Below are 18182 nucleotides of genomic sequence, written 5' to 3'. Positions count from 1 at the left end.
CAGTGTGCACTGCACCATGCTCCCACAGGCAGCTGGAGGCTCCTCACAGCCATAGACAAGGGGGAACCAGCCTTTGAAGTGTTCAAAAACGTGTGTTTGTGGCCTTTGGGAAACGGCTTTGTGGTGAAGATGGCAGTGCTGGGTTAATGGCTGGACTGCATGAGCTTAGAGGTCTTTTCCAACCTTCACAATTCTATGATACTCTGATTCTATAACACAACATTCTCAGTCTTCATTTACCTGACACAACTTGTTGACTGTGACACAAATTCTCATTCAGCTCAGGTTCTCTGAATGGTTTTCAATGAATACACTATTTATGAATAAAGTGTAACCTATCGTATATACAATGAGTTTTCCTGGCACATACACCTGGTTTGAAGTTCTCTCTTAAGCATGCATTTCTTCAAATGACAGCTTGGAATTATGTACAAAAGAATCCAAAATTTTACAGTGCAAATCACGACTGTAGCTGTAATTATTTTTCACCAACATAGTAACGTTGTTAAAACATGATGCTTTCAGAACAAAGTGATGTCCCACTTAGACTATATTACAGGATGGTCTGGGACATTTTTAGCAATGAAAGTATAACAAGTTGCATTCTGATTTATTTTTCCACTTCAGCTTGTTCTCATTTTCTCTTATAGTATTTAAAACTGTTTAACTTTTTGTGGTTTTAAATGAAAAGCGGATATTGTAATGTAATATTTTGTCGCTTTGTATATTCTGGACTAACTTGAGAAATCAAGGCTCTTCTCATGTGTAGAGGATTGTAACTAAATCCATTATTTACAAACTAATTCTTATCAGAAAAACAGATTCTACAACTCTCAGGACAACCACTGTCAGTACTTGGTCACCCCCATGGTGCAAAAGTGTTTCCTCATGTTCAGACAGAGCCTCCTGTTTCTCTTTGTGCCCATTGCCTCAAGTTCTGGGGCAAGGATTTCTGGGGATGGTAACATGGGTTGGCTTCTGCTGAGCAGTGCTGCCAGGATGTCTCACACACGGTATCACACATGTTAAAGTAAACTCAGTTTTTTTCAGTTTACTCAGAAGGTAAACCAGGAAGGGAAGCAGGAGTCCTCCCTGGCAAAACAAGCCCTGGAGGGGTGAAATGTTATAATCCCCTGAGGCTGGGGGAGCTCTGGAGCCTCTTGAAGACTTGTTACACATCCTCGAAGCAAAATCCAGGTAGCCAGTGATGCTCCCTTGGCCATGGCACACCCACCGAGCCTGAGCACCTGGCCACTGGTGTTGCCACCCAAAACACATTTTTATTTCGCTGTCCTTGAGCTTTTCTTTTTGGGCATTTGCCACAGGGCCCTGAATCAAAGACCTTTGCAGTTTTAGAGGGACTCTACTCCACAGGAACCAAGATGCTTCTGCGTGGACATCACAGCCCACAGGCTGAGCAAGGAGCAGATCTCCATGAGTCATCGAGCACTTCTCCCACAGAGAAGCAACTCGCTCCTGGTTATGTGCTGGAGGTGCCTGTGTCTCCAGCAGGAGGTGGGAAAAGGAGGTTTTTACACTCTCAAGTGTAAAACAAATGTTCAATAAATAGAATCACTTTTCAGCCATGAAAAAGAGGTGTTCGAGTCACTGGTGCCCCAGAGCTATTGGCTACAGAAGTGGTGGGTGTAGAACAAAGCAGCTCCTGAGTTTTGTTATGCACACTGCAGGATTTTGCTTGAGCACTTTGGGTGTCTGTCTGGATTGCTTTTAAACAAGTGTGAGGTGCAGGTAATGCTGTGGGGACAACTTGAATGGGGCAGCTTGAACTCAGCCCTTCCCAGGCACTCAGAGAAAAAGATCTTCTGGTGAGGTAGGGCACACAAATGGGTAAAGTTTGTCGGCACCATCACTTATCTGGTGCTATCTCCCCCATTTCCCTAAATAATTTGCCACAAATTAATTAACACACTTGAAGCCTCAGCCCCAACCAGTGCCCATCCCCTGGCACCCTCTGTGCTGCCGAGAAGGCAGCAGTCAGTAGTGCCTTCTGAGACAAAAACTGCATGTGGAATCATAGGATCACTAGTGCTTATTGTGGTTTTCACAGGAACAAGTCAAAATGCACCTACGCTGGACTGAAATTTAGAATATTCCTTCACATATCCTGTCAGCTGGATACTCTCTAGCTACATCCCCCTTGTGAGCATGGTAGGCAGCATTCTTTGGGACTAGACCTCAGTGTCCCACCATGGCTCATCCATGCAGACCATGATTCTTCCAAATCCTTCCAGGCGATGCCCCAGCACTTTCCCTGAGGGGGTTGATGCCAGATCCTTGCTCAGAGATGCAGAGATGTGTGTTTGGGTAGCATTCACCTAGAAGTCACCTCCCATCCCCTCCTGGTGAATTCCCCACTTGCCTTTGAGTCCCTGTAGGGTCTCTGCCCTAAGACAGCAGAGCGTCCACAACCTTTTCCACATCAACATCCTAGTGCAGGAGTTTTGAGGAAAATGCCATGGCTGGGCCTTGGCAGGGACAACCTGGACTTATTCTGGATACAATTTTGGTGCATTTGAGTGGCTGTTTGGTATGCATCTCTCTCCACAGCTAAGCACAGCCAACAGGATACACCTTCTTCCTCCCCTCCACTGCACGCCATGAGGGCCTGTCTAGTCTGAAACCTCATTAGCTTAATTAAACTGGTTATTTAGTGAGAAAGACTGACCCATGCCAAAACTAACACAGGAAAAGAACCATCATCTGTTTCCTCTTTATGAAGTGCTATCGCTATGCCAAAACCATGCCCCAAACTCCTAATATTTGATCCAAGAGGCTGTCCAACAACAATACGACCACTTATGGTTGGGTAAACCACCTCATGCTTGGAAGGCATTCTCTTGGGAGACACTACTTTGGGACACCCCATGTTTAGGAATAATTTGTTGTGCAAAACCCAAATGTTCCAGAGGAAACCATCTCATGGTGCCAGCATCATTATTCAGTACATTGCACATGCAATCCAGTATCTTCATGGAAAACCAGGCTGAAATAACCAGCTCTGAATAAACCATCCCAGAGCAGTTGGCTGATTAGGTAGAGCAAAAATGGTTGTAGTCCTGAACTTATTTTTTCAGAATTAAATTCTTTTGTTTCAGAATGGAGTCTGTGTGGGAGTTGCTTGGGTATACATATGCCCAGCCTCCAGTGGGAAGGTGCCAACAATTTTAGCATGAGATTAAAACACAAAATAAACATAACAAAAACAAGCAGAAAAATTTTTTAAAAATTAAGAAATAAAAAACCAAAAAAAAACCAGTTAAAAAACCCCCCAAACAACAACTCCTAGAGTAGGTCCAGGAGCTGTGATATTGAACCAGGGTATCACAGCTGAGTCCCCAGCACCCACTGCAGGATGCTGCCCAGTTTGGTGTGAGAACTGAGGGAGGGGATGGGGCACAGACAATGGTTACATGGCCGAGGTGCACATGGGGTTTGCTGCTTCTGACCACACACTTGCAAGCAGGCAGGGAGGTACCTGCAAGGGACAGAGATGACACCTATAATGAATTGTGACTCTCTCAAAGGCACTCTGTGTCTGTGAATAATTCTGACCTATGTGGGCTGTCCCACCCACAACAGCCCCACTCTTTGCAGTCTCTGGCAAAGAGAAGGGACTCACACACAGTGTTTCCACTGCGTTGGCAGGAGGCACCCAGCTGAGCAGGTGGGGCAGCTTCTTCAGCCAAACAAATGATACTGCTCCGTCAGGGAACAGCCTCTGGATCCAGTCCATGCCTTCCTGGCTGGGCTCACCCAGGGCATTGCAGGGCAAACCCAGCAGGGACAAACAGGAAAACTACAAGAGCCAAAGGAGAATGCCCAGAGCCCTGCCCGTGCCCAGCACAGCCACAGCCTCCAGGCTGCTCTGCGGGCTGTCACCAGCACACTGAGCTGCAGCAGTGCTCAGGGATGCTGCCAGACAGATAGGTTGTCCATCCCAGCCTCCAAAGGGCCACATGTGGCTGAGACCTGAGCAGTGCCTGCTGCAAAGAGTCACAGCGGAGTGGGAAGAGACAAGAGGGAAGTGGGGTCTGGTGTCAGCAGGGCACAGTGAGAAGGTTTATTCCAGAAGGCTTTGTCACGGGCAGGAGAGCATCTTCCCTAGTTATGAGAAAGATGTGTTGGGAGGAAAGAGATCAACTCTGAGCAGCCTGTGCCACGGGGTTGCAAAAAATATCACTGGGAAGATGTCAGGGCTCATGGATAGTATCTGGATTTTTGAGCTTCACAACTAAATGCAGAGTTCCTCTAATTTACTACCACATTAAACAAATAAACCAACAACTTATTGTTTCATAATCTCTCCCAGGGAAAGTTCAGCTGTTGCAGGATCCCTCAAGAGCTGCAGTGAATGTTGGAGTCCAGCGATCTCATTGTGGGAGCTGTTTGTGAGATGGGACTCCAGCAACAATCACTGCTCCCCAGGAAATGCAGCTTCACACTGGCATGGCTATCTGAAGAAGAAATGGGGTGCTGGATGAAAAATGCTGTCCAGGAGCAATATACCCATGAAGCCTGCAGCTCTGCTGGTCCTGCAGCTTGCTGGGTCACAGCAAAGCTTGGCGCCACTGAGCTGGGTTTCTTCCATGTCCATGGTGAACTCTTCTTGGCCAACAATCTCTTCTTGGCCTCTCTGTTCCCTTGATTCTCATTCCAGAGAAATGCCACCATTTCTCAAAAACTCTCCCTTTGCCCAGCAGCTTTCAAAGGACCTTTGGGACATTTTTCTTCTCTTTTGTTTTTCCATTCAATCCCATTTCTTCAGCAATTGTGTGATACTTTATGCAAATATCTTCATAGGTCAAGTCACTTCAGGTGCTGAGTTGTTGGAGATGAGAGAAGTAACAAGTTGTTAAGTCTGTTCAGTTTCTATGGCAGCGAGAAGAGAGGTTTTTCATTAGGCTCTGCTTTCAAGACACCGTTTCCAGAGCAGTTCCCAGGGTCTGGCAATCAGCATGGGTCTGGCAAATCCTGTGTGACCCGTGGCTTCAGCACCCGCCAGACCCATGGACATGCCACTGATGGAGCTGGCTGGCAGCTTGCATCTCAGGAGATCAGTACGGAGCAGAAGCCCCAGGGCTGAAGTGCTGTTGAGTAGCAATTCAGGGGGAGAATAAGAAAACTTGGTGAAGACAGTCTAATAGATGAACTCAATGAACTAACATCTGTCCTCCCTCAAGCAGTCTCATGGGCAGAGGACACTGCTCTGTCTCTAGGATCTAAAGCCGAAAGATTGACTTTTCACAAAGGTGTGAGATACTGAGCAAGGGATGAAACACTATAATCCCTCATGACATTACGCGGGGCTGAAAGTGCATAATAATACACTTAAAATCCAGGAAGAGCTTTGCAGTGGTGGAACAATTTCTGTAAGTAACATTTCATCTAATGTACCCTGTGGAACAAGCTCAAATCTGCTTTTCCATCAGCGCTGTTTACAATGAATGAAAGTGTGTTGGGTGTCAGGGTCACCAGCATTTCTGCTTTGCTAGGAGTCCTGAGGGACACAGAACCTTCCCTGCAAACTGCCTGCTCCTGCACAGTGGTTTGTCTGGACACTCATAGGTATCCTCCAGAATGTTCTTTTGGGATTTCCACCAGCACAAAATGTATCTGTCACATTTGTGCTGACAGAGCACATCTTTTTTAGATGTAGCTCAGTATTCTTGGCTTTATTCTCAGTCTTACTGCACTCCTAGGCCAGATTAGGTTTTTTCTTGACCAAAACACAGGCTGCCTTTGAGAATCAAATAGCAATACACTCTTCTCTCTTTGAATAGCAGGGAAAGCTCTTCTGAAGTCTTGAGAGGCAGACTCTGCAGTACATAACGTGGTAGCTGGGCCTCAAGAGGGAGGAGGCACTGCTGGCACAGGACAAAGAGTCAGCAAACAAAATGATGGACACCATCCAGGAGAAATGTGAGGGGAATTGGGGAGGTGTATGGAATCAGAGAACGGAAGAAGTAATGGGGAGAGAATGATGCACATGGATGTCTTTGGTAGCCTGGCCAGGGCAAATCAAGCTGAGGTCTTGCTTTTCCACCAAAGGTGAACACTTTTTTTTCAAGAGAAAGCATAGCTCTTCAGCTCCTCATGATGAAAAAATTGACTCTGAAAGAGCAGAAGTTCAGGCTAGTGGCACATGGCATCAGGAATTGAACTTCTCTCTCTAGCTTTAGCCATATAAAACTCTGATTCCTGATCCCATGAAGGCAATATATTGCCTCAGTACTGAGCTTGGCACTCACAGGGAGTTGGTTCCTTCTCAGAAATGTTGAGCCATGTGGAGTCTTAAGGTACACCTGTAATCAACCCCCAAAATGGGTTGTTTCCACTGGCCAAGTCTAAGATGGTTGCCCCTCTAATCTCCAGATTAGACTCCCACTCTGTAGCCAATAAAGAAAGACAGTAAACTCCAAATACTATCACCAACACTATCAACTCACCAGTCTTAGACGCACACCTCAGGACGAGCTGAATCCTCCAATGGGAGCACACCTCCTTCCACTGATGGAAGGGAGAGCCCAGTGAGCCAGCTGGGATCCAGCGCTGCTTCCAAGACCTGAAGTGCGGTGACATAACTGCCACCTCACACAGCCTCACATCACTCCCATCTGGCCAAATGATGCTCATTAGTCTTCTCTTCATCACTGCCAATGACCTGAGCATTAATTAGGATCACAGGTCAAGAGGTCACATCTATGGAATTCCCATATCTGTCCAGGTCTGTTTCCAGGGCCTTGGTGCAGCTGCTGCCTCTATGAGAGCTCCCAGCAGTGCTTGTAGGGCACCTGGGGCATCTCTGGTCAAAGAGCCATTACCAGCACAGCTCTCCTTCAGCCCCTTTGTGCATTGCCCTTGTCCAAGGTGAAATGCTGCTCCATGGGCCAGGATTACACTGCTTTCTTTAATAAAAGTGGTGCTGCATGAAGATTAAATTTTATCCTACTCCTATGCCAATAAACCATCTGCATAGCCTTCATTTCAAGGGATCATGGCCATTGCCTCCTTGCTGTCATTGCCCTGCAGGTTACTTTGAGTGTGTCAAAGAATGACAAAATAACTGAGGTTGGAAGGGATCTCTGGAAGTCATCAGGTACCAGCCCAGGTCGAAGTAGGTCCAGTTATAGCAAGCTGATCAGGGCCATGATGAATTTGAACACCTCCAAGGACAGAGACACCACCACCTCTCTGGGCAGCCTGTGCCAGTGTTTGACCACTCTCACAGTGCCAAGCTGATGCCTTATATCTACACAGAATTTCCTGAGCTGTCTCTCATCCTTTCACCATGTATGGCCTGTAAAGGTCTGGATTCATATTTTGTATTATCTTCCTAGGGTAGCAGCAGGCAAAACCTGGACCTTTCCTTTGCCTTCCCCTCCCATGGCTGAATAAGTTCAGCTCCCTCACCATCTCCTGGTACCTCAAGGTGCACCAGCCATCTTGGTGACCTCCACCAGTCTCTCTCCAGTCCATCAATCCCCAAACAACAACTGTCTCTATACACCAGTGTTCCCCTCCCTGGCTTTGCTTCATCCCCTGGGGAAAGGACACCCTCCCACATGTGTCTAACAAGAAACACATGCAGCAAGCACAGACTGACAGTGCCCTCAGTGTCCAGGTTCCTGGAGTGCCCAAGCACCAGGGGTCAAAACCCCAAACTAGCAGGTCAGCAAGGGAGAAGGAGACACCTTGTCACCCTCGTTCTGAGGACAGAAGCAGTGCAACAGGGTTTGCAGCAGCACAAACAAAAAAACTTAGGATGGTATCTGAGCATCTTACCAACCCCTAAGACCGTTAAATCTATTTTACAGGTATATAAATGAGGAAGAAGGAGACTAAGGAACTATCTCACAGAAAGCCTTCAAAGACCAGGACACTTGACCAGTGGCACAGGGCCTGTTACCCTTGAGATGCCTCGGGGAATCCCTCAGAGATTTGAGAGCAATTGGGGTCAGGTCACTGTCTCTAATACAGAAAGATGAGACTTATGCTGAGGGTGTGTACTGAAAATGTATCTGCAAATGGCACAGTGACTCTGCATTCAGCAAGTGTCACCAGGCACGGGAACTAAGGAAAAACCCTCCTGCCTGTGAAAGATTTTGAATGCAGAAGACAAGAGCACAAAGGGTTGCGGGTGCCTTCCTCTGTGCGGAGCCCCGATAGTATCACACAGTTTGCAGGGAAGATCTATCCACACCCAGCTGAGCCTGGAAAGGATCAGAGCTTGCCTCGCATCTCAGAGAGCCTGGGGGCACAATTAAGCCAGGGTGTCCAAGCGCAGCCTTTCGATCCCGGAGCCACTCACCCTCCCCGGGGCTGCCCGGAGCACAGCGTGCCCACCACAGAGGAGCCTTCACAGCAGCACTGCCTTGCACACGGCTCTGAACTGGAAGAAACTGTTTTCTCAGCATTTTATTTCAACTAATGTGTTCAGGCGAGTATCACAGTGTGCTATTAATCCTGCCCCGGTTTGTAATTCTGCTTTCATGTTGGCTCCATTTTTCTCTTTTTAATACCACTCTCTGGCCTTCTGGTTCTCAAATGTGGGATCTATTTTTTTTTTGTCTGCTGCAGCAGAATGAGTTAATTTGGTTCCTCAGTGCATAAGCAACAGGAATGTGAAGTGGAATAGAAGGTGATTTTATCTCTGTGTATGTCCTTGGTCAGGTTGACACTAGAATACTGCACCCTGCTGAGGTGCCATATTTAAAAGAGCATATCAAAATTGGAGCAGGTAAAGAGAAGAGACATAAAAAATGGTTTGAGAGCTGAAGAAAATCACTTCCAGGGAGAGACTTTTAGAGGTCAGCCTCTGTAACTTGTCAGAAAGAAAGCTGAGAAGTGATCTGATGATGTGTATAAGTACATGTATGGAGAGAAAACATGGGATGCTAAGGGGGTACAAAAACTTTAGTCTGAGAAAGGCCCACAGAGACACAGTGATGGGCACTGGAGAACATGCCGAGCTGAATTAGAAATCAGATACACTTTTTAACCATAAGGACATTAACCTCCTGGAGAAAATTGCCCAGCAAGTGATGGATACTGTACTTCTTGAGGTGTTTGAGACAAGACTGGATGCTAATTCCACATGTCAGGATAGAGGCAGGGATACCTAGGGGATAGAAATTGAGGTGAGTTTGCCCTACTACAGTCTGGAAGGCGACATAATTCACCTTCACAAAAACTAGAATTCCACATTTTGTTTTATATGCCTTTTTTTCCTGTTGCCCATCATGTTCTTGGACAAAATCCTCGTGGCAGGAGGGCAACTCAGTCCCTGAAGTATTAATAAACAGGCCAAGTGGTCACTTTAAGGCTGTGGGGGGATATAGGGAGGTGTGAGGATGCATGCTGTGGGGCTGCTGCCATGTGAACACCTTCAGGACTGTGGAGCACGGGGGTGAATGCCAGCACCCCAGCCGGCCCCAGTATTTCCACACTGGCCAGCATGGAAATGCCCATGCAGCTTGGTGTGAAAAAGTGTCATCAGGCCCCTGAAATGGAACTTCTCCCACTGCCTCTGCTGGTGGGTGGCAGGGGCAGCTCCATGAAGCAGCACTTACAAACTCATGTCTCTGGTGTACAGGAGAAGGGGGTAAAGGCTGTAAAGCCCAAACTGTGGCAGAACTCATCAGAACTAGGTCCAGACGACTGCTTAGTCCACTCCTCTGCTCACAGGCAGGATGGCTCCTCCAGTGCTGTTTGTGGGGGACAATTTTTAGTTCAGACACATCTCACTGGGACAGTGTCTCCACAACACTTCCAATTTTTGCTGTAGGGATGTTTGCATTTTTTCCCTTGATGTTTAACACAAATACACCGTATGTTAACTTGAGCCTGTTTCCCTCTGCCTTCCTCACAGTGGACACCAAGAATGGTATATTCTCTCTCTCTTCAAAAATTTTTAGACTTTTAAAGATTTTTTGAAACTAGATTTAAAAACAGACTTTAAAAAAAAAGTCATTAACCTCCCTTAAAGTTTTCTTTTTAAAAATTTAGTGACTCTCATTCTGGGCACCTTCCTCCACAGACTGTTTCTTTTCACCTCTCCTATTTCTTACTGCCTTTGTGTGGAGGCACTCAGATCCCCCATGTTCTCATAACCATAGTGCCAGCACTGGGAACAGATGCCCAGGGGCTAATGACAAGAAAGCCTTTCTTCCAACCAGAGAAAAGGATGCTGGTCCCTCATGCCTGGCTTGTGATGCCCTGAGACACCCAGACTCTTTCCTGCACTGCTGTGGCTGCTCAGGTCATTTCCCTACCCTGCACATGTACAGTTCATAAATATATCCCCAATTATGCAACTCCTCTTTAGTAAACATGGACCTTTTAAAAGACTCCTACACATCTGCATCAGAAAAATAACATGTCAGAAAGCCGCAAAGAGAAACTTCCAATTAAGCTCACTTTGTAAATCATCTGTGGTTTCTAAACAAGCCTGGTGCATCACATTCCTCTTGGTTTTCCTCGTGATGGATGTTTGCAGTCAGCACTTTGTACACGAACCTTCGCAGTGGCTTTAAAGCTGAAGCTGCTCTGAGCAAGAGGCGCGTGCCTGAGCCCAGCCCCAAGGCCAGGAGCTGCATCCATCCCCCAGATATGGCAGATAGATGCACAAACAGAAAGCTGCTGGGCATGTAAAGCATGTTCCAGCTCTTAAAACTTCCTCAAGGGGCTTATGAATCTTGAAAGCGGTTTGAACCCTTTATTTCCCCGACAGTTCCTTACTCTCTTAAAGGACACATTTCTGCAGATGGCTGCATTTGGGAGGTTTCTGTTGGATCAAGGAGTCAAGTGGTCTTCAAGAATTCAGAGCTCAACAGGACTCTGAATCCCTTCCAGCTGAGCTCTTATGCTCTGCAGCCTCTGTGCTTCTTAAGAAATTTCAGTATTTATCAACCCAGTGTGAGCACCACATCCCAAGAACCCTAAATCAAAGGGGTTATAAACTCCATGTACATGGCATACAAAACACTGAGGGATTTGTGCTGGCTGAGCAAGTGAGTTCTGCTCACTCAGTACTTGCACATTCCTCTCTGTACAGGAAAATTACATGGAAAACTCCAAGGCTTAAATAAAAAAACAAGGCTTAAATGTAAATTTGCAATGAGTCCTGAGAGACTGGAGGAGATACTGGAACATTTGTTTCATGGCATGCTAAATCAATTCTTAAGGAAAAAATGAGTTTGTCTCAAGGTTAAAACAAGCTGAAGAGCAGAGCTTACAGGAGACACAAATGGTCCAGCTCTGTGCAGTGTAGAAACAGCAGCTGGAAAATCCTGGTGGGACCAGAAAATATTTCAGGAAGCTGAGCCAGGAGATGTTGCACCATCTCTCTTTGGGAGCAGATGGAAATGGTCCCAACCTCATCTTCACAAAGAGCAGGCTGCCCACGCTCCCAGCTGCTCATGCCCCACAGTGCCCCAGCTGGGCCTGAGAGCTGCCCAGGCAAATTGCAAACCATTCCATGGCTGTGGTCTGGACAGTTTCCTTCAGCAAAGGCTGTGTTTGACTTCAGCCCTTGGAAGACACATCTCTAGGTCTGCTAACAAGCATCAGGGACAGCAACAAGCTATCAGTACACTCTGGCTGCACCCATGATGGATCTGCTACCGCTGCTCTTGCCTTTTCCGTTGTCCATATTGGTTTGTCTCACTGGTGTCCCCAGTTCCTTGTTCAGGCTGGGGCTGTCATTCCTGCATGGCTCTCCAGCACCTTGCACAACACAGGTCCCTGAAGAGATGCACTGTACAAAGAAAGATCAGTACCTTAGAAATACCCCTTTCATGGGACCCTCTGTCCCCCTCCCTTGAGAAGAGTGTTAGCAAAACTCACAGCTATGAGAAATCACAATTTAACTACCAAAGCCATATAAACTACGAGTCTGTTCCAAACTCACACCCCTAAAGTATTCATGGATCCTCACTTGGGCAGCTGCATCATCATCCCAGAACTAGCTTCAGCAGCAGGAATTCCTACCACCTATCTTCCTCATCCTGTCCTATGGTCCTTCCCTGATTGTGTTCAACACCATCTCAAGTAAGCGTGACTCCCATTTGGGAAGCTGTGAGGTGGGTTCTGCCAAGTGGGTTCAGACACAACCTTGTTCCTGTCCTTTACCAAATCTGTCCAGGCATTTTTTCTCAAGTGTGATAGTTTTTTGTCTTCTTAAAACTACCCTGTACCATCAGAGGAAAAGACTGGCCAGGCAGCCTGCAGGCAGCTTCTGTCAGAAGGACTGAGAGTTGAACCATGGTGTAAAATACCTCTGTTTGTGGAAGAAATCTTTGAGAAGTAGAGCTGCTCGGTCTCTAATGAGAGACAAAGTCTTTGCATTCCCAGGGTCACCAAGCAGCAAAGCTATGGTTGTCTACACACAGTCACTGCAGGATGCTGGCACAGCCACAGAGTCTCAGAAGAGCAACACAATAGAAAAACCACAGAACAGCCCCATCACCGAGGAGCAGAAGAGCAATAGTTTTATTCCCACCTTGGCTGTAAGAGCCACCACCAGATACGAAGGGAATCTCTTGAACAGACTCAGTCTAAGTGGGTTCATTTTTTGCATAATAGGGTTTCTGGTGCCAAATGCTTAACAGCTCCCTTTGGGAGGCTGCAGTTTGGTTTTGCATCTGGACTGCTCAAGAACAAGGAGCATGCACTGGAGAATCCTGTACCAGCAGGGTCCTGCACAGAGTGACTGGGTACTCATGGCAATGGGGACCTGAGTGTGAGTGCCTGGGCTCCAGGAGAAAGGCAGAGGAAGCGACACTGGCAGAAGGCAGTTGCTATCCATCCTGTCCCTCCACACTCACATTCATCCCTGGTTACTGGTGGCTGTGCTGTCCTGGAGTGTGTTAGCTGGTCCCAAATCTTTTCTTCCCCTTCATCTGGGCAGCATCCAAACATCCACAAAAATGCTGTGGTCTCCAGCCATGTGGAGTGCATGTGGCTGCATCCCCTGCAAACAGAATATCCACATCTTTTCTCTCACTGCTGTCTGGAGAGCTCCTGCATTTTCCTCCACTTCCCTGTGTATCCCACTGCCTACAAACACCTTGGTTATCTAATGAGGCCTGTTTACTGTGCAAATAATATACCCAAATCTTCTGCCCTCCTGCAGGTCATAAAACCAAATACTTGATTTATTTGCTTGATTACAGGAATGTACCATGACAGCAATTTCTTTTTTTCTTTGCCTTACTGTAACTTGCTGTGTGTGGCTTATGGACCCACCATGTATGCTCCTGCTGATCTGTGTTAAATAAACAAGCAGCTCAGTCAGAAAGGAAGGGTGCTGAGGAGGATCCAGCTTATACAAGAGCCTGAAGGAGCTTACACATTACAACAAAGCACAAGGTGCTGCTTTATATGGTGATTCTGTGAATGCATTCAGGGATGTACAGTAAATATCAGGGAGTAAGAAATATTTGCTAGACAGCGCTATCAGCACAAGATCAGATGGATACAAATCAACTGAGAACTTAGATTGCAAACAAGTTCCAAATCATCTGTGAGAAAACAAAACATCTGGATATGCCAAAGAGATGGAAAAGACCTCCTGGGTTAAAGGCTGCACTCCATCTTAAAACTGATTAGCTTGTCATTTATTCCTTTGGTTTAAAATAAGTTTCCTGCTCTTCTTCCATCCACATCTATATTGCATGCCTAAGGGAATGCTGTTCCCTCTCCTTACTGATTTCCCTTGCCCGGACTGAGTGGGCACACAGGACTGCAGCCCAGCATCCCATCCTCCCCCAACACCACCTGAGTTCCTCCCAAGCCTTTTGCTCACATTTGCTCTCACAGGCTTCACTCGGGGTTGTGTTTTGCAAAAGCACAGCTGCCTTGGCACGTGAAGGAGGGGAGCCTGGACAGAGTGCCAAGCCTTTGCTTAAGCTGGGCAGTTCCCAGTTTAAATAAATCCAAATTCCCAGGGTCTAGAGAGGGAGGCTGCCCTGGCAGTGCCACCGGTGTGTGGCTGGCAGCCCCATAGGGAAGGGGCCGATTGCCTGCCTCGTTCCCCCTGAGCTGAGGCACGAAGATCCCTCAGGCAGGGGAGGAGCAGGCTCTTGGCTCCTCAGCGAGAGGGAAGGAGTCTGGTCCCCCAGCACCATGGTAGAAATGTCTAATGAGATACAACAGAGGGATAGATATGCATACTCAGGGACTTTTCTACACAAACATAATTTAAGGAAAGCCAAATATTTATTTTAAATGGCTGTGCCATATGCTGATGAAATGCTAATCTGCACAGAAAAAAACACACTGTAAATAAACTCCCCAGAAGCACCTCACATTCACTGAGCTTCATCTTTCTGAGCAAACCAACTAATAGAAAATAAAATCAACACCATCCATTATAGACTCTCTTCCATAAGAAATTTAGGCAAGCTTAGGATGACATGGGCCAGTGCTTTTCAGACCATCATCTGTAGCCCACGGAAGCACTTATTAAGGGTCTGCAAAAGGTATTTAAGAAAAACAAACTTGCTCTATTTAATTCACAATACGGACATCTCCAGCCTCAGTACAAAAAATGATAGGGGGCTGCAAATCAAAAGCAACTGAAAAATACTACTGTCTGCTTTAGGGTTGGGATCTAGGAGTCAGAGGGACAGTTCTGTCTCCTCCACTGGTCCCAGGACCTTCCACCTCCCTCCCCATCCTTCTACCATCTCAATTCCCCATAAGCATTTGGAGCACCTCTTCTCGCACACCCAAATGGTACCCAGCACAACAAAGCCCCAGGACCCTACAGAAACCCACCACTATTAACACTGCCTTATTCTTCTCACCCTCCAAACACAACTCCAGTCCCACCACATGCTAAAGTTTGAAGACATTTCAAGATGGGCAGCAAGCTTTTTGGAAGTCCAATTTGATTATCTAAAAGGCAGCTTTTGTAGCAGCAGTAACAAACTGGCCCCTGGACATTGGTGTGTTTTGAAGCAGCAAGGCTGGGTGATGAAATCTGCCGGCAGTGCCTGCAATTGGCTTCCTTTGAGCCACTTCCGCTGATGCCATGAAGATTTTTGCCTTTTCTTTTATACCCCTGTAATACTTTTTTTACAGCTTCTGTATTCCTAGTGCTTTTTGCCTACACTCTTGGACTTGTTTGTCAAGCTAAGAGACTAAACATTTTAGAAGCTTCGTAGCCAGAGATCAGTGTGCCCCAGAGCCCAAGGTCCTCTCCAGAACACATTCTGTAAACCAAGATAGAACCATCCAGGGGAAGGTTCCTTGGGGAGGGGGGCTCACTTGAGCCTCTCATTGGGGAATCTTTGATAGATATGCTAATTAGTAAAACCTGTAATGTTATACCCAGTGTTGGGGAGGGGGCGGACACATAGACTCGGTGGGGTGCATTTTGATGCATATGACCTGGACGTGTACATCTAAGGATCCTTAAAATAAATACCAAGGTAAAATCCCTTTTCCCCTTCTAACCATGTATGACTCTTGATTTTAAGACCAGGAAAAGGCATCACCGCCCTCTCACATACATTCTCCTCACTGGTGACGCACAGACCCACACTTTTATCGATATGCACATTGCGGTGCTGTCGGCATCTCCTGGAGGGTATTCCCTTTTCCTTCTGGTTGTATTTATAAACCCTGTGCAGAGTTGCTATGGTTGCTGCTCCTGCCAGTCCGATTGGTATTCAGCACAGTTCCTCTCACCTTCACCATTTGGGTGACCTTTCCCTCACAGGGAAGAGCTCATGCCATCAGCCCGCTCAGTCAGATGTCACACAGCATGCCGCACCAGAACATCAACTGCCAAGCAGAAGAGGGCTCTGTGGAACCAAATCATCTGCAAAGGCTGTCTGAGAGGCAGATAAACAATGGTAATTATTCCAAAACAAATTGGAAACAGAAAGCACAGCCCAGCAGTACAACTGCTAGACAAAAAAGAGAGCCACAAAAAGAAGAAAATGCAGCTCTCAGCTCTCTTGACTACTCTTGTAGCTTCCTCTAGGCAAGTACTTTTTTACCTTTCTTGCTCTCCAAAGTCAAGTTCAAAAAACTCTCAATTCCAAGACATTTTCTTTTACCTCAGTTAAACAACATATGCAAGGGGCTGCTTACAAATGAGAGCAACACAGTTGCAAACTGGCAGTAAGAATTTCTCTCTTTGCCAAAATAATATTCTAAGTATTATATTTGAGTTTGCACAAAGCTACCCTGCTTACTGTACAGCCAGACAGTCAGGCAGGATGCATGACGAGTTTCTCCAAAAGTAAGCATCCTGGGAATGGGTTCAGCTGCTTCATGTACCAACCAGATCATGGGCTCTCCAAAATCCTAACCCAGCCACTGAACAAATACTCCATGGCTTCCTCCTAACTCTGAGGAAACTGTTCCTACTGCAGCAAAGAAACCACAAATACACAAAAGCCAGGAAACAGAGCTTGGACGATACAACCCTAACTCTGCCTGTGCAGTAGGAATGGGAATATCCCCACAATTTGACTCTTCATAACAAAGCCAGAACTTTCCTTGTGGCACCTCCTTGGCTGCTGAGGTAAGTTTTCTTGCATTGGGCAACGAAGCTAGCCAAGACATTTCATCCATCTGCTTTTAATGCTAGTTGGGGCCTTCTAAAGAAGACGAAAATTGCCTGAATGTTTCCAAGACACCTACATGCAGACATGTGTAGAAGCATGGCACTTTAGCTGAACAAAAGGCAGCTCTGTACTGCACAAAAGAAACTCCTCTATTAGAGGTACTGAAGCACCATGTATGTGGTAAGTGGGTCACAAGAACAGGTTACAACCAGCACACAAAACCAGGCAGGCTCAGAAGGCAGAGAGGGTCAAATGTCCCTGTGCTGTGGGATGCAGGACCACCACTTGCTTCTGCAGCTCTGCTAGCTGTGACACGTGGTAGCTGGGCTCTGAACATGGGTGACTGAGGCATTGGCAGTAACAGCCAAGCTTTTGCACAGAGCTCTAGTGAAACACTCAACGGGAGCAGGGAAATGACCATGTGAGACATCCTCTGAACTGCACCATCCCCCTGCCTTTGCTATCACCAGCATGGGTGGCTTTATGCAGTCTGCTTTATTCCATCAGAGCATGACTGAGATTATTCCTGTCCATCTTGGCTCCACTCTGCACCACAATGCTGCCTGGTGGGCAGCTCACACAGAGGGGGCTCGGCTGCTGCCGTGATGCTGACACCCACTTTACACCAGCATGTAGCTTTAGCACTCCCAGGCTCCCTGCCTGCTCCCCAGCAGCACTGTGTCACCTGCATGTTCATCATGTACTTATCTGTCACTAAAGCTCTGAAAAAACATCTCAATACACAATCTGATTCAGGGTGGCTTCTTCCAATAACAGACCAAAAAAAGATCACTATTTCTTTGTCTCCTTCCACCTCCTCATGCCGGGATTGTACCATGAAGGCTTTGCTCATTTGATGGAGGAGTTCTTTACAGCACAGAAGCTCTTTCATCTTCCCCATGATCAGAACAAGTCAGTGCACCTTTGCTATTTCAGTCTCTTTTAAACTGGGGTGAGCTGAACTTTCTATGCAAGGATTTGACCTCTCCTAAATTCCCCTGATCAGCATTTCCCTTGCTCACTCTTTCATGTTTGAGGCATTATGAAACACTGGAAACTCCATTCTTTCATAAGGAAGTTAGTGAGAAAATTCAAATAATCAACTCAGTCCCAGGAGACACAGGGGCTCTTTCCAAGTTTGAAAGCTCCTTCCTAATAGAAGTTTTGCTCTTGAAAGTCTCCTGGTTAGCAGGTAGCCGATGATACAGCTTCTCTGGAGCCTGATTATACTTTCAGCCTGGGGGCAACTAATAAAAAAGGCTGCCTGGCTCTGTGAGGTCTGAATCAGGTGCTAACACTGAACATCTGCTGGGATGTCCCCTCTCCTCTCCCCCACCCTCCTTCCATGTGCTGGGCATTGCAGTGTTCTCCCATTTTATAGCTTGTAGCAACAAAAGGCCAATTTAGAGAGAGAGCATTGCTGGCAGCTTCATCCAAAACCCCAGACTCTGCTTTAACTGCTCTCCATCCAGGACTTTGGTGAGTCCAAAAGCACCATGACACGCTGAAGAGATCTGCATTGTATGGCAGCCTTTGGAAGCAGTTAACAGCAAAGCACTCACAGCCCCACTCGAGCGAGAC

This window comes from Aphelocoma coerulescens, chromosome 1, assembly GCF_041296385.1.
Source record: "Aphelocoma coerulescens isolate FSJ_1873_10779 chromosome 1, UR_Acoe_1.0, whole genome shotgun sequence".
NCBI lineage: Eukaryota > Metazoa > Chordata > Aves > Passeriformes > Corvidae > Aphelocoma > Aphelocoma coerulescens.
The sequence above is the reverse complement of the archived record's forward strand: the minus strand, read 5'-3'. Positions refer to the sequence as shown.